General features: G+C 39.2%; 1 long non-coding RNA gene across 2 annotated transcripts; it reads left to right on the forward strand.

Annotated features, from left to right (window-relative positions):
* Positions 1–1,151: 1,151 nt before the first annotated feature.
* LOC130579485 (uncharacterized) lies at positions 1,152–21,305 on the forward strand. 2 transcript variants are annotated; one of them, XR_008966013.1, is made up of 6 exons: positions 1,152–1,847; positions 1,933–2,054; positions 3,003–3,136; positions 4,701–4,753; positions 20,201–20,326; positions 20,934–21,302. It is a non-coding gene; the product is annotated as an uncharacterized LOC130579485 (long non-coding RNA). The 2 variants fall into 2 exon arrangements; XR_008966012.1 differs by having other exon boundaries at positions 1,152–2,054; positions 20,934–21,305.
* Positions 21,306–22,968: the final 1,663 nt, after the last annotated feature.

The raw sequence follows: 22,968 nt of genomic DNA on the forward strand, positions 1-22,968 counted from the left end.
GTAAGACACTGTAGGGTACGGCAAAAGCTCAGCTGCCCTTGTGCTTGGATTCTGCTTGTCTTAACAAGGAGAGGAAGGTTTTAATCCAAATAATCCTCACTAATGAGCTCAGGCTACAGTTAGAGGTTCCTCAGTTCTGCATTTTCCTTTGCTAATGTATCACAAATTTCTAGAGAGGAATGCGGTGTTCTCACCTGGAGATGCCAGGAAGCCTCTGCCAGATTCTCAGACATTGCACTGGGACACACAAGCCCTGAAGCAGTGATACCAAGCTGTTTTCTTCTCACCTGTCCCTACAAATGTCATGATCTTACTAAAAGCTAGAGGACTTCTAAAAAGGAAAATTTTCTATGGGCTTTGAGCTCAAGTTGGTTTGCACAAGAACTTACTTCAAGGCCTTGACTGAACCTAAAATGTTCCTGTCCTTCAAAAGGGAGTTACATAAATCAAGATGCTGTCTACTCCCATGCTGGTTTTCCTTATTCTCTTCTTGGCTCTGCAAAACATGTGTTCTCCAGTTTACTGAAAGGAGAAAAACTGCATTTTCTTTCAGCTGTACAAGGCAGCAAGGCAGGGCTCTGCATCTTCCCCTGACCACCAGGAAAGAAGAAAGMTTTCTGGCACCCCATTAGGAACACCCAGAGTCGTGATGTTCCCAGTGGTTCATACAGCAGTGTGCAGGGCCGGGTTTCATTTGTTACTTTTCTGGCACACTCTCGTTCTCTGTTGGCTGGATCAGCAGTATTTAGCAATTGTTCCTTGCTTACGTGGAAATAGTTCTTGGATTAGAATTCAGTCTCTCTGTGCAGTTAATTTGTTGAACTGTGTGGTAAACGAAATGTTATTTTGCTCTTAATCATTGTTAACAGAAACATAACCATGATCAAACTCTCTTGGATATACATACAATTTTCAATATAATGTACAACAAAAGGCATTGTATTAAAAATTCGTATTGAGTGTCAATGGTTTTAGTTGCAATCTATAAAATTACACTTAATGAGTCCCATAATGTTTCACTTACCAGTGTCTCTGACTGTTACAAATGCTGAACCAGGAACTGCCAAAGGAATATTGCACTGACAATAATAATAATAATAATAATAATAATAATAATAATAATAATAATAATAATAATAATAATAATAATAATAATAATAATAATAATAATAATGTAATAATAATAAAAGTGTTCATCGCAGTTGTTCCACATAATCCTCCATAACTTGCTGTTTCCAAGTTTGTAATCCTTTGATGCTTATTTGGCTACAAAATGAAAGCCTTGTCTCCAGATAATGAAGGAAAGGAAGGTTGTCCTGGGCCATTTGAAACCTAAGAATATTTGATTCTTTCATTGTTTACAGCTAGACTTGAAAAGGATCAAAAAGATTTTTGCAGGATCAGCTTAGTGTAAAGGCTTCTTTCTGCCTTGTAGCACAGGCAGTGACCATAAAGAAGGTATTATCTTTAGGAATCAGTTACACAGCCATTAAAGCAAACTAGAGATTATTTCATACAACAGGAGCAGGGAGTGGAGAGCTTTTTCAATATGGAAATAGCTTTGGATGTATAAACCAGAAAGCTTAAATTTACCAAAAAAAACTAAGTTCTCTGTTTACTGAAAACTTCAGTTTTTTCATACTCTTCTACACCTGTTCTGGAAATCAACAGACACCCAGATTGCCATTAATGACTGCACTTGATTTCCTTCAGGAAGCCATACCTAATTATCCAAATGGAACTCTTAAGGCACAACGGAGTAAAATAGATTGGAAACATTTTCAGCTGAGTTTCTCCATTTGGATTAACTCCATTGGAATGAAATTTCCCTGCTCTTAGGACCTGAAGTGAGTGTTTTAACATACAGAAATGAAGAAGAATTCCACCAAAAAGGCTTCTAACAATCCTTACTATATTTTGTCGTTTTCAAAGGTGCATCAGCACAAAGCAGCAGGATATACAAGCAGCTAAACCCAGAATATCCAACGCTATTGAGAAAAGAGCATTTGGATCCCACATGGAAGAACACAAGAGACAGTGGCTTATTAGGAATGGTGAGTCCTGTTTCTGATGGATTCGTGTCTGCTCAGATGAACTGAAGCCAAGATTGAAACAAGGACAAGGTTAAGGCACTCGATACATAATTTGAAAGGAATTCAGACCTACTCTGTTGGCTTTTAACTGGGACTCACTTAGTGAGAGAAGCTTATATTTCCTGATCAGACCCCAGAATCAGGGATGTGTTCTACCTGAGTCAGTGGCCTTGGGAAAGGTAAGCAAGATGTCAGCAGAGTTGGGGGTTACACCAAGACCAAGAGAACCTCCTGATCCAGGGAAGGGGGCAGAACTTGTGCTGAGCTCAGGGTCAGCTTGGTAGGGAGATTCACATGTGGGATCTTGTTGTGAGCAAAATGTGCTTTTGGTAAGGAAATTCAACTTCAATCACAATTGAAAGTGGGCTTTCCAATGACAAAAGCATTTGAAGAATTAAGATCAGAGAAGAGAGAAATCAGAGATCCAGTCCAAGGCTAGGACCAGGTTCTGTGGGAAGGAAATAGAAAGGATTTCCTAATGATCATAAGCAGCCACCTGAACTGCAGTTTTAAATATGAAGGACAGAAAACACCTCTTCTATAGTGGGGGAAGAGAAAATCTCCATCTAAACCAGTGAATCCTGTCCATTCCTGATGGACATAGATCTTTAAGGTCTTACACTAAAAAGCAACAGGAGAATGGAAAGATAATCTCCCGAGCTCTGTTATATATGGAAAAAAAGCTACTAAAAAGGCCTCTTATCCTGATAATTGCTATCAAAAATCCTGTGTATTAACAGGATATGAAGTGCTAGAAAATCTTCACTGTGTTTTTTTCACTGCTCATTTGATAGCTCTCAAAATACTCTGACTTGGCAAAGGGTGGAAAAGTCACGATCTCACAAATTGCTTCCAAAAAAAAAAAAGAAAAAGTGATTTATGACAGATTCTGCTTGCTTCTATTTACAGAGAATCCTGCAGCTAAGGGAAATTGATATTGGCACTGATACCTTCAAAAATGCTACCAAGGGTGAAAAGGAGCCAACAACAGCACAGCTACAAGAAGGTGTAATTAGAACTGGCTGCAAGGTGGATATGTAAATGTGTGTATTCTGTATCACAACCACTCACAGTGATGCAAAACATTTGAAGGAAAAATTATTGTTGCTACTGAGAATATTTTTCTCAACTTCTTTACACAAACCTGTGTAATTCACAAAATAATTTACAAATTATTATAAAAATCCTGCAAAAGCTGTGCTGTACTGTTACATGGAAACACCAATTTCTGTTTGTTGCTAAAGATAGGCAAGAGAGCTTCTGACAGATGCTCTTTGACAGATGTCGAAGTACAACATGTTCAGCAGAGACTTTCACCTGCCTCTGGTTTGCAGACTGAGAAGTACAAATCATGTGTGACATGTCATCAGCTGATAAAGCGCAGGACAAGATGTTTACTCCCATTTTGTTGTGGGGTTTTTTTTTCTGGTTTATTCTTTTAGTATGAGAGTTACTACTTTTGTAACAATAATGTTTGCTAAGTAAACTATTATGCTTCTTAGCTGCACATTTTTCTCTGTTAAAGACATTTATTTTCTTGAACTTTTATTTCCTCTTCTAAACACTGACTTCCCATTTAAACATGAGCTTATATACCAAGATTTTTACCTTAATAAATACATACATATTTATATTATATATTGGTTTGTGCCCTTCTAGCTTACATGCATGGCTGTAATTTTTAAAACATTGTTACTAAGCTGGAAGTTTTTTTGCCTTAAGAACACAATGATACAAGACATTAAGACAGTTAAGTGTGACCATGATACATGTTGCAATTTGATTTCAGAAGGAAGCATGAGAAGGAGGAACACTGAGCTGATAAATTGCTCTTATCTTATTAGTCTTTCATAAATGCTTTTTTTCAGCTGTTTTGCAGACGCTTGATCTTTAGTAGAACGACTCCTTTATTTCAGCTAGAACAAATAATGGCTTTCCCTTTTAACTGGGATTATGTTATTACAATCTGTCTGGTTCCTCACTTGTGTCAAAATGCTCCTCCAAATAATTTGGACATGGAAACTGCTTATTCCATGTATGGAACCGAAACATAGGTTGATGTGCATGACTGAAGCTATAAGATAGTGGGTTTATGCCACAATCCACAACAATCTTTTCAGATTCTGCCATGGATAATGACAATACTCACACCAAAGTTCCTCCTGAAGGGGAAAAAAAAATTCTAATATGTGATGTCTAAGCATGTGAGACATATGCCTGCACACTTACCTTTCCAAAACACAGCAGGCCCTAATATGACACTCAGCCTTTCCAAAACCAAGGTTGCACAAACCCTTYTGGGTTATCGGGAACTGACAGTAATTCTGGCAGCCAACACCGCCCTCCAGTGTGGGTTGTGTTAACTTCATTTTGCAATGGCTTCCTTCTTCAGGGTTAATAAATGCATTTGGGGTGCATTGCTGAATGTGTTATCCCATGACTGAATTTATTTTAAGATAAATATTTCCTTTATTTTAAGAAAATAATTTTTAAAGCTGTTGTTTATCCGCTGTTACTCTCCTTTCTATGAACTACTCCAAAAATATAAAAACGTGTAAATATTTATTATTGGATTTATCATTTATGTTTACTTTATGTTGTGTTTAGTATTTTTCAGAAGTTCTACTGACCCACTGGATCACCTTGGATCACCTTCACAGGTATGTTGTGGATTTGCATTCTGCAGTTATATTTCTATATACAACAGACATAATGGAAGTCAATATTATTTCACTACTGTCTCTGCAGATTTCTGATAGTTCATATGGTCTATATACATACATAGAAAAAGATGACACTATCAGACCAAAAATTCCCTCCAACAGCCTCAGAGCATGAGGAACTGTTACCCTCTAACCCCACAACTCATCTAGTAATCAACACACCACTTGTATGTTGTGTGGTCATTTAGACCTCAATCTTATTTAGAAATAACTGGTTTATTACAAGCATAGCTGGTTTCAGTTTATCACTGAATTTTTTATCGTTCATCTGAATTTCAATTCCAAATTGCATTCAAAGATGGCATTAATGCTAACACGAAGTTAGGATGCTCAATATTCCCTATCACCAAGTTGCAGAAAGGTTTATTTAACCCCATATTCTCAGCATGTTTATTAACATTTTGAACAACAATTAGAGTTTGCATTTCATCAGGAAAAGAAGGGATGGAGGGCTGTGAGCTTGTCTGTGTGTCTGTCTGTATTTTGCACTGTAGAGAATAATTTCCAGTCCCTAATGTGTATATACAATTCCTGCTCAAAACTGTCCATCTCAGGGACTGCTTTTTGAATAATTTGTGCAAGCACTTCACTGCTCTGCTGTCTAAACACCTTGTCATATGGAACATCTTTTACTATAAACAAATATATGTTTTTCCAGATTAAGACACTTCCCAGAATTATTCAAAGAAACAGTGTTGRAAAGGTGCTGTAATTCTTTATCAAAACATCCCACAGAGGTGACTGGAATGCCCATTCCAATCAAGAGGAAAGGTAGGCAGATACTGAGATTGCACCATCAGTAGTCCTGAGAACAAGGAATGATCCATTGGTTCCAAGCACTACCCCACAGCTGGTTTGTGATGCTGCACTTGCACCCACGTTCCCAAACTACCTCCTCTGCTTCAAGAAGTGGTGCAAACCCCCCAGTTCTGGTGCCCATCCCCACGCTGAGCTCCCTGGTTTGTATTTCATCTGATCTGTGAGTAAATAAATTCCGACGGAACTGCAGCTYGGCTTGGCTTCTCGTCAACCCCCTGCTGGAACCAGCAGTTGTTCCCAGTGTTTCCCTTGCAGCAATAGGGGAGGTTTTGTGCCAGGCAACTGCAACTGCCAGTGTCAGGGGTCAGCTCCACAGCCTCTCGTCTTTGTCACCAGCTGCCACAGCTGGCTGGCATCCATTTATTCTATTCTCTCAGTTTACAGTCAGCTTGAGGCTTTTCTGCCACACAAATGTTGCTTCCCCCTGTGACCTCAGTAACCTTTACTTGAAACGATCTCTATTGTTAAACCTGAGGTAGTTTAGCTGTGCCCTGGGCACTGGCTCAGTTTCTGTCCCCTTCCACCACCCTTGTGTAGGTACACACACTTGTCAGATGCCGTCACGTGGTAGGACACGCTTCACAATTTCCATTCTGCACCGACACGGCCCCAGTCCTGATCCCTGGGATACCCCCTTGGTTTCCAGCTGGACCCTGTGCTGCTGATCCCATCCCTCTGAGGTCAGTGGCTCAGCTGCTTCTCAATCCACTTTCTCAGTTTGTATTTCACCAGCTCATCCATGAGGATGCTGTGGGAGATGCTTTTAYCTAAGGTTGAGGTAAAAAACAYTCACTGCTCTGCTCTCCTCTGCCAAGCCAGACATTACCTTGGAAAAGGCTGATGGATTGGTGAAGGTTGGCTTATCATAAATCCTGGCTGACTACCAGTCCTCAGGAACCAACCCCATCACTTTAACACTCAAAGATTACTGAAAACTGTCCCCTAGCCACCCTTCACACAACAGTAGGAGCATTTCTCTTCTGGATTTATTAGTTGTGGGTTCTTCATTCCTCATTTTTTAAGGAGGCTATAATAGCAGCATAGAAARCAATCCCCATTTCTAATTTTTCACAAATAAACCTTGTCACTGGAGCACCAGGAGAATAAATTCTAATTTACGGATTACTAGTGCCAAGGTGGTAATGACAAGCCACGAAAGAGTGTAAGGCAATCACATTTAYATGACTCCATCTGGGAGATGCAAAAGCTCAGTGTCTACTTCAGCAAAGACCAGGAAACACAAACATGTTGCCATTGTTCTCCATTCACCCTAAGGAAAAGACCTAAAGGAAAAATGCTGGTTTTGTTCTTGACCATTCTCCACAGACATTTTCTGACTTGAAATCTGAGACCAGTTCCCTGATCAGGATCTTCCAGTGTGATCTTACTGCTCCAAATAGTTCCAGTGGATAGCTAGAAACTTACAGAAAAATGAACATTCAGAGACATTCAGGAATGATGATAGAAGTACCTCACAGGACAATGTTGTAAGAATTTTAGTGAAACTGGGGTTATACTATTGTATAGTTTTGTGTCTCTTGCACAAATGAATAAAAAAAGAAGTTAATTCGTAAGCCTTCTGTCCCTCTGTTTTTCCTCAGGAAATTCTAAATCTCCAATCTGATAAATCACTTCTCCCTTCAGTTCTTTTCAAATAAAAGTGCTGAAGTCCTATTACACTTTCCTAGGCCTCGGGGTACTTTAAAAAAAAAAAGCCTGGGAGAGCAGCAAGCCTGCAGTGAGCCTCTGGGGAGGCAGTTTATGGCAAAAGAAGAAACATTGTACTACAGATCCAGTTGGAGAGCCCTGAAGTGGGCTGTTCTTCTCTTAGAAATATTTTTTTCTTTCCTCCCACTCCCACTTTAGTCTATCTTTGCATAATCTCTTTTATTTTGTTCAAAATCTCTTTTATTTTGTTCAAGTGAAGCAGCAGCAAGAAATTTCCCCCGCTCTTTTTTTTTTTTTTTTTTTTTAATTTTTTTTTTTTTTTTTTTTTTTTTTTTTTTTTTTTTTATTGAGAAGAACTGCTGGTACTCAGCCTCTGGTGGGAAAAAGCCCAGGCCGAGCAGAGTCCTGGCTCCCTTCTCCCACATTATTCACTCTGCTGCAGTTAGAAGCCAATGCACGCTAATTGCTGTGATCTCCCCATTTGGCTTTTAACTTAAATAGCCATCTGTAGGAGAATCTCAGCTGCTTTCAGCCGCCAGAAGCACTTGAAAACAGCAGCCCCTAACATTGTTTAATTTTTACTTTGAGGTCATGAAAGAGACCACTAACTGTTTCAATGAAACTCCATAGGATGGGCTTTGGCTGGATGATTTGTTTCTGCTTTAGGATTTAATTTGAACAATATGGACTTTTCCCCATTAGCATAAAATAAATCAGCACTTTGCACCAGTTTCCCACGCATCACTTTCCACAGGCTGCCAGCATTAGGATCATGTGGGCAGATGACAAGCACTCAAACTACTTACATCTATTACAGTCCACTGGGCACATCAGCTCCTGGTTTTGATCACTCTTTATGTTGTGTATCACTGTTACTTGCTTCCCACAGTCACCAGGTCTAACATACACACAGGCCTTGTAATTCAGCCGCACAGCAGATTTAGGCAGTCRTAAATTCAAATCAAGTAGCAAATGTTGGAATAATAGAAGACATTTTTCCTCAGTAAGGCAGTTATTTGAAATATACCATAGCTCCACTTGTAGGATTTCAAGGAGATCAAGTATCAGAGCTCATATTTTCCTTCCCCAGCTTTCCATATTCATGTTACCTCATAAAATGCTGCTTTATATAGTAATGATTTTATTCCTTGAGTATAATTGAGATAAGTTTGAGATTTACTGAGCTAGAGTCCAGGTATGGCACTTCATCTTCAAAATCACATGGGATGAAACAAATTATCCACGTGAATGAAGGGAAGGCATTGAGCTAGCTGGAAAGAACAGGGTATTTTTCCATGAAAGATGTTGGGGCTTCTCTTTCCCCACTCCACCACTCCTGCCTTACCACGCTGTGCTGTAGGGGACATCTCCACACCGCTCCAAAGCTGCCCCATCCCTTTTCCTGGCAGCTCTCCAGGCTCCGTGTTGCCTTCACCCCTGCCCCACAGCCACGCTCTGCTTTCTGTGAGCTTTCTGTGTTTGTCCACACAGCACCCTCACCCTCAGCAGAACCAGCAGCACCCAGTTCTGCGCCAAAGGGGCAGACACAGAGGAAGGGGATTCCTGCTGAAGCAGCAAGAACAAGAGCATCCCTGCAGCCAGTCCCACGCTTCCTGCTCGGTACATTTCCTCCTGTGCAAAGCAAAGCTAAGTGGGTACACTTGGGTTTTAGTTGTGTGACCATGAGTTCTGAGTATCACTTAAGAATAATCCCATTTTCTGGAGTTTTTTTGTAAGGCAGGTATTTCTTAAACTATTGATGAGTTAAGACATGGTATACAAAGGTTTGGGGGAGATTTACAAGTAAAAAAAGAAGAAAGTTWAAAYTACTCAGAAACTAGGGCACAGGCAGGAAAAGCATGGGATTCCTGGGTCTGGGTCCAACAGAGTTGGTGATCTTCTGGGTGTGTCTGTTGCAGAGTTTCTACAAACAGTTCTGCAAACTACAGCAGAGGTCCCAAATATTTACAAAACATTTAGAAAYATTCAGCTTTTTGCACCAAATGAAAATATGGATCCTACCCATGGTCAGGGCTTTACCTTCACATTTCTAAGATTGTCTTTTCAGATCTAGCTATTTCCAGTCTAAATTAATCTGCAGTGCTTCTTGTCCAGACCAGTCTGTACATTGTAAACTCAGATGCCAGTTGTAGCTATGAAAAAAAGATTGGACTTGCTGAAGAAAGAAGTCGAATATGTATCTAAATASCACAACAAAACAAATTGCAGATGCTTCCCTGAAAATCATGTCGATTAGAGATGCACATTTTTTGCTAAACACTTCATATTTCAATTGGCAACTCTAAGCCAAATTACTTTGCCTAACCCCAGAACAACACATACACAGAGGCACAAAAATTTCATGCAGAAACATTTTTTGAAAATGAGGGGATCTTTTTCTTAAGACTCTACATGAATAGACTAAACATTTCTAGATTTTTTTAAATATACAAAAGTCAGATGTTATCCACCTGTTAATCTCTGAGGTCAGAGAGAAAACAAATACAAGTTGCTCCATGCTCACATCTGAATTTTTGGTGCATGTATTAAAATTTAATTTGGCATAATTTTTAGAGCAGTTTAGATTGAACCAAATATTGAGCTAAAGAARTGGGTTCATATTTTGTATTAATGAAAGATCATTTTTTCCCATTTTTTCTGGACAGTTTCGGCACAGCTGCAAGCCTGGATGCAAAGTCTTCCTTTCTTGCATTCACCTCAGATTACAGTGCTGCAATAGCTCTTAAATGGGTTTTTAAACTTTGCTAGGAGTTCAATAAGCATGTGCATTTGTTTGTATTTGCAGAGTAGATCACAGCTGGAAAAAAAARGGKWAWTTTTTTTGTTTTATGGGAGGAAATGAGAAAGACCAGTGCCATAAAAAGGATTTCATTAAGATGAAGAAATTCCAGTTCTCCAAAGGGAAAAAATGAGGTTTTGCTTGAACATCTTTCATGAAACGATTTGTGTGGTCTTTATCATTTCAAACTCTTAAAGTGTGATAATTGCAAATTCACACAATTYTCTGAATTTGCCTTGGAATTTGAGTTTTTCTTCAGCCTGTTTAAGCCCTGAATTCCATTCCAAACGAGTAAAGACAACTTTTGATCAAAAAGCTGTTGCACCAGCATGTAATCTTCCAATGAAATCTATCAAAACTCTAATAGGCCTAAAAGGAGATGCTAAAACTTGACAACCAAAAAAATGAGCTGCAAYTGTGTATTTTTGTCTCATCCTCACTGCATCTTCTAAAGCAGGCATCCTCCAGAGCACATGTAGAGCATGTTGTTGCTTATCAGCAAATATTTCCATTACCCCAAAGTACGACCAAAAAGTCTCCCAGTGATGTTAAAATGCTGAAAGCAGCAGAAGAAAGCAAGACATTTTTCACATCAGAAAGTAAAAACCCAAATTCATAAAATAAAATAAAGTATCGGTTAAGAGGGAACCCGACTTATTTATATATTATTATCCATAATTTTAAAACTTMTTTTTATGTAGTTGATTTACGCTTGTTATTCACTATCCTTTTCCAGAGCAGGAGTGRAAATGATCAGTTAATAATGAAACCTTCTTTAACACTGTCAAAGGTTTCAGAGTGGTACAGGAGCAGGRGATGCTGTCTCAGAGCACATAAAGTGGGTTATTTTTGAGGAAAGATTCTTGTAYATAAACCCAGTATTATCCAGTTGTTATTAATGTTTTTCTCTTGTACATCAAAGCAACACCAAAAAGAGTCAGGGCCCTTAGCAGGTTGCCTACAGTTCTTTTAAAAAGGAGAGAAACATCATCAACAGGCAGAAAATTAGCAGGAAAACACTGAAAATGGAGAGCAATTATGAATAAACTGCTGTACTCATCAYACCTTCTAAAATCAAGAGGGGAACAATTAGAAACAGTTCCAATAGCTGACTGGAACAACAGTGGAAACACTCAGAGAACTTTCATTTCACTGAAGCAAAAACTGGCATCTGATTGCACATCTGTGAAGAAGCCCCCACACAACAGAGTCCCATTTTTCATTTTCACCCCTTTAATTAGATATCACAGATGAGGTAGACACAAGAGCTTCATATTCCAGAGGTACAGGAGGGTACGGGCAAGAGGAAGACTGTTTTACCTGAAAAAAGAAGGAATAATTTTGATTTTTTTTTTTTAAATGGTAGGTTTGGTATCCCATTGCAAGCAAAAAATACATACTTCTTAATCATGGAAAGCCTCTGGAAATTTTTTGTGAAGTCCACACCAAACTGATTGGAAGAATTACTATAAAGAAAGAAACAGTGCTTTGCCCAAACATCTAGTAAGGTTTTTCTGAATTCTTTCTCTAAACAGCCTGTCACCTTGACATAATTCTCACCACCCCCATCACACACCCTATAAATAATTGTATTTCTTACACTGGAATATAAAATTAGATTTCCCTGAAATTTCTAGCTGTCCATTGATTTCGCTGTGGTTTTCTGAAGTGGCATGCTTGTGTTCCCAACTACTATCTGAAGAGACCATGGTGCTGTGGTTACTGATGAAAATGYATTGTAATAGTATTAGATATTTTTCTTTGGGTGCTTCTGTTATGGAATTCTCAGCAGGTAAATGAAATCTCTATTAAAAGATAATATTCCAATTTTTAGAGAATTTATCAGTTACCTCAAGCACCATGCATATTGGAATTGTTTCTGACAYTGTTTCCTAAAATTTGAGCCGGTTCCAGAGTTCAAATTTTTTCATTGGAAGGGATATTTTTTAGGTTAACATAGAAATGAGTAATGAAGCTAAAACTGGCTCCTGATGAATAAAACCCACAAAAAACCAACAGCAACCAAAATCTCTGCCATCAATGCCACAAATACAAAGTTTTATCAAGAATTCTCCTGAAGAGTAGAAACAAAAGATTATTACTAACCTTTCCCTTAAGGATATAGTGYCATCGTTAACTTGCATTGCATTTGGTTATTGAAAACCATGTATGTGGTCACACAACCAGACAGCAGGGCTGTTTTGTAGGAATCARCATAGGATGGGCTTCTATCACTAAAAAAAAAAAATTTGCTCCTATTTAGAAACATCCAGTCCTTCAGACAAAACGCCTATTTCCTTATTTACCCATTATGTAACATTTAGAGACTGCAAGATTTTCTATTCCATCTTGTGAAGAAACATCTGAAAGGACACCGTTTTACTGAGTTGATTTCAGTCTGAACTGGAAATACCAATTCATTCGGACTACTCTGTTAACTAAAAGGCCTTCAAGTAAAAAAAAATTAATTTTTAAGTATTCTCTAACCATCAAGCTGGTACCAATACACTGTCTTAAATATAATTAAAACCTCTGCCCAACAGTGGTTTTTGCAAAGCTGATGAAGGGAAAAGAATTTTTTTTTTTTTTAAAGAAGAATGCTTACATCATCAATAGTTGGGCCAAAACAGTTCAGGAYTACTTCAGACTACAGTTTTGCTTTTCCCTTTATAAGGACAGTCCTCAGTTACAGTACCCAGGTCACACATAAACTCTTACTCTGAAGGAAATATGACACACTTGTCCTTCCTAACATTTTGACACCTCAAATCAGTAGTTGTTACTTTGGTTTGTACTCACCTTTAGGTTCATAAGGTTAAACATTGAATTGCTTGATTTTCCTCTCTAAATCTCAGCATTTCCTTTCCACTTCCTTTTATCCGATGCCATCAGCCTTCCAAGCCACCAGCACCAATTGTCTTCCCTCACTTCAGAGACTTCATCRTTGTTGGTTGCTTATTATCTTGGCTGCTTTCAGCCTTCAAATCTCAGTTTCCCATCTGTTCTTCCAGTCAYTGGTCTTTCAATACTCTTTTTGCTATTTCAGCTTTTATAATCTTCTGGACTTCTTAGATCTATTACTTCAATTTATGTAAACTGTTTCTATCCCTGATCTCTGCCCTTGCTTCATTCTTGTCCCCAGGCATCTGACATTGTCACTAAGCCTCATACTCTTGCTTAATCTCTCCATTTCATTTATTCTTCACATGTTCCCAGCTCTCATTCCAAATTGAAAACACAGCTTTTTGCCATAGCATTTCAGAACTGCACTTTTTGATTTCTTACATCTTTGCAAAGGGGGCATTTGTATCTATTATTTATATGCAGAAGACAATTTGGTCATGCACGTTGTGTGACTACATAGAAATGGCATTGTTCTGTGCCTCCGCACCACCTCTGAGGGTTCCAGGATTCTGGGCGGTGAAAAAGCACAAGGGAATTTTAGAAGATCGTATTTTCCACTGACAGCTCATTCTGAGCTCAACTGAGTGMACACAACAGTGCCATTTTTAGCTGAGAATCCAGAGGAAATTTTTTTTTGTGGTAAAAGCCAACCTAACCCTACTATTCAAAAGCCTGCTGCTATATCCACTTTCTTTGGTTAATACTCGGCCCAGCCACATCTGCCTCGAACCTGCCATGCAGCTTCAGGCTTGTGGTTTCTTTGAATTTGGCACAACCTACATAGCTGCAAAATGTTGAGCACTGGTCTCCACTTGTCTGGAGCTGTCATTAAAAGCTACCTAATAGAGCTCACAGACAGGAAAATGAGGATTCTGTGAAAAGAAGATACCTTCTCAGAGAGACAGATCCTGCCACCGGACAGTGCTTTATAAGGAGCCTGGACTGCTTCCTAATGCTTTCCTCCCATTTGCATCAGTGGGWGAAAATGAAGTGCCTTAGTAGGGAAGATATAAAGTGCATTCCTTGATGAACAAGGATGGACTCTGATGTGACTTTTATTTGCTTAATTGACTGKTTTTTGCCCAGAACAGAGCAATAAACAGAACTCATTAATTGTAACAATAATGAGGTTCATGAAGCAGACACGTACCTGTTCAGTTATCAGAATCCCTGAATCCAGTRCAAATATTTGGAGAACAGAGACAGGGACTACAGTGTCATCACTGAGCTCATGACTTTCTTCCAAGACCTTCCTGCTAGGCTCCACTCACGTTTCCATCTCACTTCCTGTTCTTTCTYTGCCTGTGAAATGAGAGCTGCATCACAAGAAAGGATTTTTGTTCATTTCACAACTCCACTCAAGAGAAGAACAGACAGCTCAGCATGGCTCCGAAGTTGCAGTTTTGTCATGAATTTGCCATAAGAAAGAAACCAATGGCCTTAGCTGGCATTGGTGTGGAAACAAACTAAAGAGCTGAACCAGTRGGCCATAAAGAGATGCCAAACCATCTATCAGTGTTCTGCATAATCTCCACCCGAATTTAAATTTTCAGCTGTTTTCCCCACTAACAAACAACTCAATTTTCATGTCAATCATATTTGTAATGAGCACATGCAAATCTACTTCTTTTTCTCAGTTGGTTTCCTAGAAAATACCTGCATATTGGGAAAAAGCCGTGGCCTTTATTGGCACTAACCTAAATGCTTGTTAGTAAAATGTGTGAATGACATCCAGTTTTCCAAAGATACTGTGACTCCTGTCAACATTTCCAGAATCAGTTTCATTTTCCTGATAAATAAGTAGCCTGTGACCAAGGGTCTCTTGCTTTCTCTTTTGTTTGGTTAGCATAAAATGGGTAGAATGAAATCTCTTCATCTCAGTTCCACCAGAACAAGCTGGTCAGGAGCTTGCTGGAAAGAAGGATCCATTTAGGATTTCTGAGGGAAACAACTGGTGGATTTTGGAGGATCTGAAAAATTTARATCACTAAATTTCATTTCAACAGGATAAACGCCAAACTATGCGATGGGAACCATCTCAGTAGTTCTCTTTGTTGAATAATTTGGCTTAAATGTTTGTCAGTCATATAATTTAATTACAGMTGTGTCATGGTTTTACTTGGCCCGATTTTTGGTGGTGGGGGGRTGGGACCAAGAAACTACAAAGATGGCTCCTRTGAGGAAGTTCTAGAAGCKTTCTCCTTCTTCTCCAGCAAAAGGAGCCCTACCCCCTGTGTTTTAGAGCCAATCCATTATGGCTCTGAGGTTGATGGACAGGCTGCCCATCAGGCCTGGGCCAATTGCACAGGTTGGTTACACCTCTGTGATGACATATGGTCTTGTACTTAAGAAGAATTCAAAACAAGATAGGCGTGGCCGCCATGTAGTTTTTAGGTTGTTAGTATTTAGTTTTAGTATCATGCACTGGGGAAAAACAGTGCAGGAGGGTGAGGAGATGTGAGAAGAAAAAATGGAGATCCAAGATCACAGTAAAGAGAAGATGGGATGGGTTGCTGCTGTTGCTGTGGTTCTCGAGCATGGAGAAAACAAGCTGTTCTTGAAAGGACTATTTCATTATTGAGAGACCTGTCTAGAAAAGGAGAGCAACCTTGCTCTGAGGAAAAAAAAACAAAAAAAACCCTGGCCTTTGAGGACTGGACTGAACTGATCAGAAGCCAAAAAAGAGGAAGAGGCCTGGCCCCCCCCATGACGATTGAAGCAAGTTGATGCTAAGGATAAGTGGATGCTTAGAAGAAGCTGTGTTCTGCCAGGAGATTTGTGATAGTGGTCTCACGCCGCCGAAACAACACAGTTTGGCCTCGAAGAACATTCTTTCCTTTCTCCTATGAGGTAAAGAAAAGACTCCCTTGCCATCAGCAGTTATACACTGACTGTTTCTTGGGAAAAGAGCTTCCACTGCTTGGAGCTGTAAGAACGCTTCTCCTACAATGCTGGACGACAACCGTAATGAGTAGTTTGATCTATGTTAGACTTTCATTCCTGCCCCCCTTTGTGTGTGGGAAGATATGGGGGGTGGAGAGGGAGGACCTGGGAAAGAGACGGGTCCCCAGAAAGGATAACAGGTGTCTTAAAATGTCCGTTTTTATTTTTCTTCTCCTTGTAAATTTTTCCCTATCTTTGTTCTCCTCCTCAGTGCGGTAGTATTCTTAGTAGTGTTTAGTAATAAATTTATTTTGCAACTTAAATTATTCAGCCTGTCTGGAGCATATATGTATCTTTCTCTCAATTATGTTATGTTATCTGAAAGCCATAAATTTTAGTGTTAATCGGGCTTTTGCTCTCCCTTCTGCCTCTTAGGTGGTGGGGGAAGGAAATGTTGTGGGTGCAGTGCTTTTGGCTTTCAGCACAGTTCAAACCATGACATTTTTGGTGCCGTGACTCAGGTTGGGAAAAATCAGGTTTAAACCCACAACAAGCTGCTTTGTTCTGTCACTACTAAGCTATTGTTTCAATTGCTTTCTCTTCCACATTAGACTCACCAGCTACTGTTTTCCTCCTGATGTGCTCACAAAGGTGTGAGCTTTATTTCTTATGAGTCTTCTGGCTGATGGCATGCATCAAATAAAGCAGCTACCAACACTCTGCAGATAATCCTGYTTGACTGCAGCTGGCAGCCGCCTTCGACTTTATGTCATGGCAACCCATCCCTCAGACTTATTTCTAATTGTTTGTTACTTTTAATCCATACTGGGCATTCCTGAAAATGCATGAAAGCAAACCCTTACAAATTTCAGTCTCTTCAAATCCCTGAAACTGACTCAGCTTCTTAAACAAAAGTATTACAAATATGTTGGGACTAGAAATTGAAGGGGTTTAATAAAATCTAAAAATAGCAGGTATTTTACACTTTGAAAGGTGGCTTCCCCTGCCCTCCCCCACAGCTCTAGACCTTTCCTCATTGTATAACAAATGAAAATCCTGAATGGAATATATCTTTAATCTTCTTTGAAAATCTTGGACATATTATGTCCTAATTCCAGGTGTGTATATGTTCCCTGTTTCCATTTCAGTCCTGTTCCTAAATTAAAGCTGGACATCAGGATATCRGATCAGATAGATATCAGGAAAAGMTTTTTCACCCAGAGGGAGGCTGGACACTGGAACAGGCTCCCCAGGGAAGCACCAAGCCTGACAGAGTTTAAGAAKCATTTGGACAATGCTCTCAGGCWCATGGTGTGACTCTTGGGRATGGTGCTGTGCAAGGCCRGGAGTTGGACTCAGTAATTCTGATGAGTCYCTTCCAACTCAGCACATTGCCTGATTCTGTAACCTCTTCCCTCTAGTATTGAATCTATGYACTTCAAAGAAGTTGATACTTCATTTTTTGCTTTTAAGGATTTTTTTGCAATGTGATTATTTTAATGAGATTCTTTCTGATGATCACGGAGTAYTTTTCTATCATCAGGGTCTTTTATTGGTCTTGGAATTCAATATGCAGTTAAGAAAGAAAATCCAGCCTTCTGAGTTACTAGAATGTCTCAAGGTGCTAAGATTCAAAATGCAGAGGTCATTAATAAATTCTTCTAATTGCGTTAGGATCAGAATTTGGGGGTTGTTAATCAGAATTTGTTAATYATCCTCACAATAATCCCTTTAAAAATGTACTTATTTAATGCCAGGATTATAMATCTTGATCAAGACGTGTTCTGGGGTGACAATGGGGTGCCTGTAAGAGGGCACAGACAGACTGCCTAGGTGTAATGAGGCTGAGGGAGCAATAACAATGTCGCCATTCATATGCCCAGACCCTGCAGCATCTGAGCCATCTGCTGCTGAAACTGCAAATCTGGATGGAAGAATGGCAGATTATTTTCCTCTTCTATTATTCAGACAGCACTTCTCATTTGACATAACTTGCAGGCACTAGGTCTATGATAATTTGTTCTGTTAGAATCCCAGACCAACTTTTTACTGTCAGAAAGCACTTTGCAAGTTCAGAAAAACATGCAACTGTGAAATTATAGCCCTTGAAAGAATATGCCTAACTGGATGAAACTGTAAAAGGATTCCTGTGTTGACACAAAAGGGAGATCTGAATCCAGAGTTTTAGTAATAAAGAAGTTGTATGGTAGAAGTGAATAGCAGAACATATCTGTAGCACACTGCAAGTGAAATGAAGCTCAGTAAATTGCTCATGTGAGTGGTCTTGATGACTCCAGTCAATTGCAGGTTTGAGAAAGTTTTGCCCAGTTTGGCTCACAGTTACAATGAAAATTTATTTGGTTTAGAAGTGATCAGCAACACTTCTGAAACCTCCTGAGTGGTTTGGGCACAAATTATCATGGCCAACTTCTAAAAAGGTCACATGGTGGCTTAACAACACTCTGTGTGGACACATTACAAACCTGTGCTAGATGAAGAAGGGCTCCTATGCAGAGAGCAGATTTTTGACAGCTATTAAAGATGATGGAACAAACAATATAAATTTTTCTTTTTTCCCCTAGAAAAAATCAACCTCCTTAGCAGTAACTGAAAGCACATTACAGTCACTCACGGCCTAAATAGATTTGATTCCTCGGAACATTTTTAGTCTCTGCTAACTGCAGCAATTATTCTGTGTTCTGTGAGAAGAGAGAGAGCTGGATTTTGCTTCATAGAGGTGATTTTGCTGTCTTTAATAACAAAAAAGCACAATGTTTGCACCAGGTGGGACTGGACTGCGAACAACCTGCGAGTTGTCTCTACCCATGGCAAGGSRTTTGAAATAGATGATCTTTAATGTTACTTCYAATTAAAACCATTCTATGATTGTACATATTCAAGAACTATGTTAACCAGACTATATGAAATACAGAATTTTTTTCTACCTTACTCATATACCTTTAYATTTAGCTATCCAGTCTGTACTATTAAATTTTCAGAATTTTTGGTGGAGGTAGCTACAAAATATGAGTCAGTCTGATGAAAATTTTAAGTAAATAGTCCTCCAGAAATTTATTTTCTGTTTTTGTTTGAATGGAGGCAGCTAGATCTGAAATATGCACAAAGTAATTCTGTTAAAATCAGCCCAGACATTCTACTTTTTAAGGCCACATTACAGCTACACAAAATGATCCCTCACTAACTACAGGAAAAAGTTCTTATCTGGCACATCTTTTCAATGGCACAAACCTGGCAAAAGCAATTCTGCTGCTTATTGCTCAAAACAGCCTTTTTGTGAAAAAAAAAAAAAACAACCCAAAAAAACCCCACAAAAATCCTAAACAAAAAACGAAGAAGCCAAGTTATGTCCAGCATGAAATGAAAAAGAGGGTGTTCCCAGGGAGGGGCACAGGAGAACGTATCTGCAGGGGCATTTCACACAAGCCTTATCACTGGCACACATTAGAAAACACCCGTTCCTGCTCTTTTACACAACGAGTCCCCAGATCAGACAGCACATGTCCTGCTCTGGCACAGGTCCCTGCTGTACTCAGGCACACACAGGAGGGAACAGAAAGCCACGCTCAATCATCTGAATACTATTAAAACATGATTCTGAAATTATGTCTGACAGCAAAACTTAGTGMATTAAAATCAACTGGTTGGAAATTCCCTGCCAATGGTCCCGTGTCTTTCTGTCAAAGTGCTATGAAAACCAAGCATCCAGTTTGTTTCTGACCATCCAGCCTGGCTCAAAGCTCACTAGCAGGAAGGTTTGTGAGACAGGAAAGTTTTCCATGTGTTTGTCTGTGTGTCTAATGAATGCTTTACTTCTTGGCAAGGACTGCTGAAGAACAGAAGTCCTACTGATTTTTGACAATTCACTGCAAGGTATTTGTACACGCTTGTTTGAGGTGGTGTGAAATGGCCTGGCAGTAGTGGCTGCACCTACTGTCTGTCTAARTAAAGATAAATATTGTTAATAAAGACACATATCATTAATAATCYGCTGGGCTCTGCAGTCCTTTGTCACCCCATATCATATTAAGATATTCTATCTGGTTCCATTTATAAGTTAAACCCCTATAGACAGGAAAACACACTGGCTGCTGCTGGGTTTGTTTGTAGCATACACAGAAGAGGAATGGAAAAYAAGTGGATACAAACAAAATTTTAAAGGCCTGAAGGATAACATTGCCCAAGAAAGGTTTAAAGGGTTAAAAATGCACAAGATTTTACTGCCTGGTTTTTTATTTTAATCATATTGATTTTTTTTCCTACTGTTTCTTCTTCTTCTCTTTGTGTGACAGAGGTTAATGTGACTCATGCTGAACCCTTCAATTTATGTTCATTCTTATGGTTGGCAAGAATAAATCTTCTGGTTTGACCAAGATGGCTAACATGTATAAATCCAGGGATGTACATAACTAATACAAGTGAGTACTATATATAAAATTTTATATATAAAATACTGTCATGTTCTTTAGCCAAACACATCCTTTTTGCTTCAAACTCATGTTCCWTGCTGTAAGTGCAGACACCAACTTTCAAAAATTCTGTAGAAACTGTACAAATTGCCATTATTACCCCAGAAAGTACAGTAAGCTTTCCATCTTCAGCCTCCAGTTATTAAAAGCAGATGTGCTTTCACATTTTTGAAGTGCTAAACTTTAAATCAATGCAGTGTAAATAACATTGTTCCTTTGGAAGACAAAGCAGTTATGCTGGTCCGTAACATCATGAATGACAGAGGAAAGGGAAAGAGAACTGTCCACTGGTTTTGCTCATRGTGAAAAGATGAAGAGGACAATGAATAACCCCATCAGATTTTTAAAAGAGACAAGAGATCTTGAGTTATGGGGCTCATGTCTCCTGCATGTTGTACTGGTCAAGCTTGAACTGCTGAAAAGGCAGTAAATTCAAAAAGGTTTGAATGCAAAGTGAGGAAGATCACCCACATCTGCCTTACACCTTTTTTTTTTTCTAAGATACCTGTTCCTAGTTTGCTGGCTGCRGTTTACAGAGCTTGTTAACTTTTTGCAGGTTACCCACAAATGAAATCAGGTGCTGTACAAACACAACTATCTAGCTGTGGCAGTTGTTGGAAATTGGACATTCAGAGCTTGAAGACACCTGCAGAGACTGTTCAATGCAAACTTCTTTACACTGTGCTGGCAATAAGGGTATTTGGGGTAATCTGTTTTTAAAAGTAATCTCCACTGAGCAAGGTTCCAACACCACCTTGGGTAGTCTGCTTTTCTCTTCTTTTACTCAAAAAGATTTCTCTCTAAATGATATAAAAGTTATTTCCTGCAAATTGAGGTAATTYGTTCTCATGTTTCTTACAGTGGGAAAAAAACGGAATAAATGAACTAAAAATGTGCTTACCCTTCAAATGAGTATAAGGACCATCAAACCATAGGCAGGATGTGCTGCTGGTCTGACTTCCACAGCTGCAGATTCTGCTCATCAGGGCTTTCCTGATTTCCACACGCTTCTCCCATTACCTTTATTTTCTGTCTCATTTACAAATTAAAGCCACAGAACATGCGTCTTTCAAGTTTTCTGTTGCCTTATTGCTTGAACATGCCTTTGCAGCACCATCTCTCCTGCGTTTCCCAGAAAGCTGGGGCTGCCTCTCCCCCATGGCTCCATCATTCCCATGAGCTGCTCCCGTGCTTGGCAGGCAGGGAAYTGCAGGGCTGTGGGCCAAAAACAGCTTTGGGAGCATCTGTGTCAGCCCAGGTGCTGCACAGGCTGCATTGACACAAGCAATTGCAAGCTCAAGGCAGTTTATCTGCTAAGCTGTCAGCATCCACTCTTCTGGGAGTGGCCACCCGAGRCAGAGAAAGGTATTTTCAGCAATCACATCTTAAACAGCGCAATAACCAAACATGAACACCAAATAACAAATACTAAATATTATTTCTAGCACACAAATTCTGTAAAAGCTCAGAAAAGAAATGCAGCCACTCCAAAAAGCATTTTCAAAAGCAAAGTTATTCACAAAGAGGCTTGCAAATATCARTTAAAGAGCACTGTAAACATAGTTTGTATTAATTGTTCCTCACAAATATTTGTTATTCTTACTTCCTCTGCATTCAACTAATGCTGTTTGTTGCCCAGGGCACTCTTGATCTAATATCTAAAAAAGCCTTTAAGCACTTTCTAAATTTCTATTAAATGAAAGGAAAACAGAAGATGCACATTAAAAAAACCCCACCAGTTCTCCCACCCTAAATAATATTGCTACCTTTCACTACTTCTTCCCCCAAGTAGTACAATGAGCAAACAAAGGTTTGTAGAGGTCATCTTTGAATAATCCCTGATCATGAGTGGTGGGTGTATCAACTGTGCAATTTAAAATAAGCTGTAAATTATAACAATGACGATATTTAGACTAGCAAATGAACCAAGGCCTASGAAAGTCCCAGACACTGGAATAGCACTGTTTGTGCTGGTAAACTTCTTGTGGCCCAAGTGAGATTTTGGAAGCCAGAGCCTTCCAGGAGCYATTTCCAATAGGTAATTTGCAGGTATACAAGCACAAACAATGGCCATTCCAGGTAATCTTAACAGTGCAGGTGTTTCTGTGCAGGTTTAATTTATTAGAAAATAGTCAAAGTGTGGCATTTTCTCTAATGAGGACCTTTATAACTTCAAGAATGTAATGTTTTTGCAGATGGAGCTCTTTTGAGAGTGTTGTATGAATATCTACAGTAGAGAGGGCTTTTCTTTCCTCCAAAGGGTCATGGCAGCAGCTCTCTYGGAAGTGTCACTGCACCGCTCTGTCGAAAGACCGCTCCTGTTAATTCCCAGACACCGAAACGGTTCTTAAGGACACTCCAGGCTCACCATAGGGGATAGGATTAAGTTCAATTGAACCTTCCTGTGAAAGAAACACAAAAATGTCATTATCACTGCAGTGTGCACCTGAGCTACACAAATGCAAAACAAATAATGTCAATATAACATTAGTTCTCCTGATACTTTTCCTTATTTTTAAATTGTTTCAGRAACAGACTATTTTTYCCCATCTGTTTCTATAGTGTTACTTCATTTATTCTTATTATAAGTT

The sequence above is a fragment of the Malurus melanocephalus genome, unplaced genomic scaffold (genome assembly GCF_030028575.1).
Source record: "Malurus melanocephalus ecotype Western Australia unplaced genomic scaffold, MMel_1.1 scaffold_277, whole genome shotgun sequence".
Taxonomy (NCBI): domain Eukaryota; kingdom Metazoa; phylum Chordata; class Aves; order Passeriformes; family Maluridae; genus Malurus; species Malurus melanocephalus.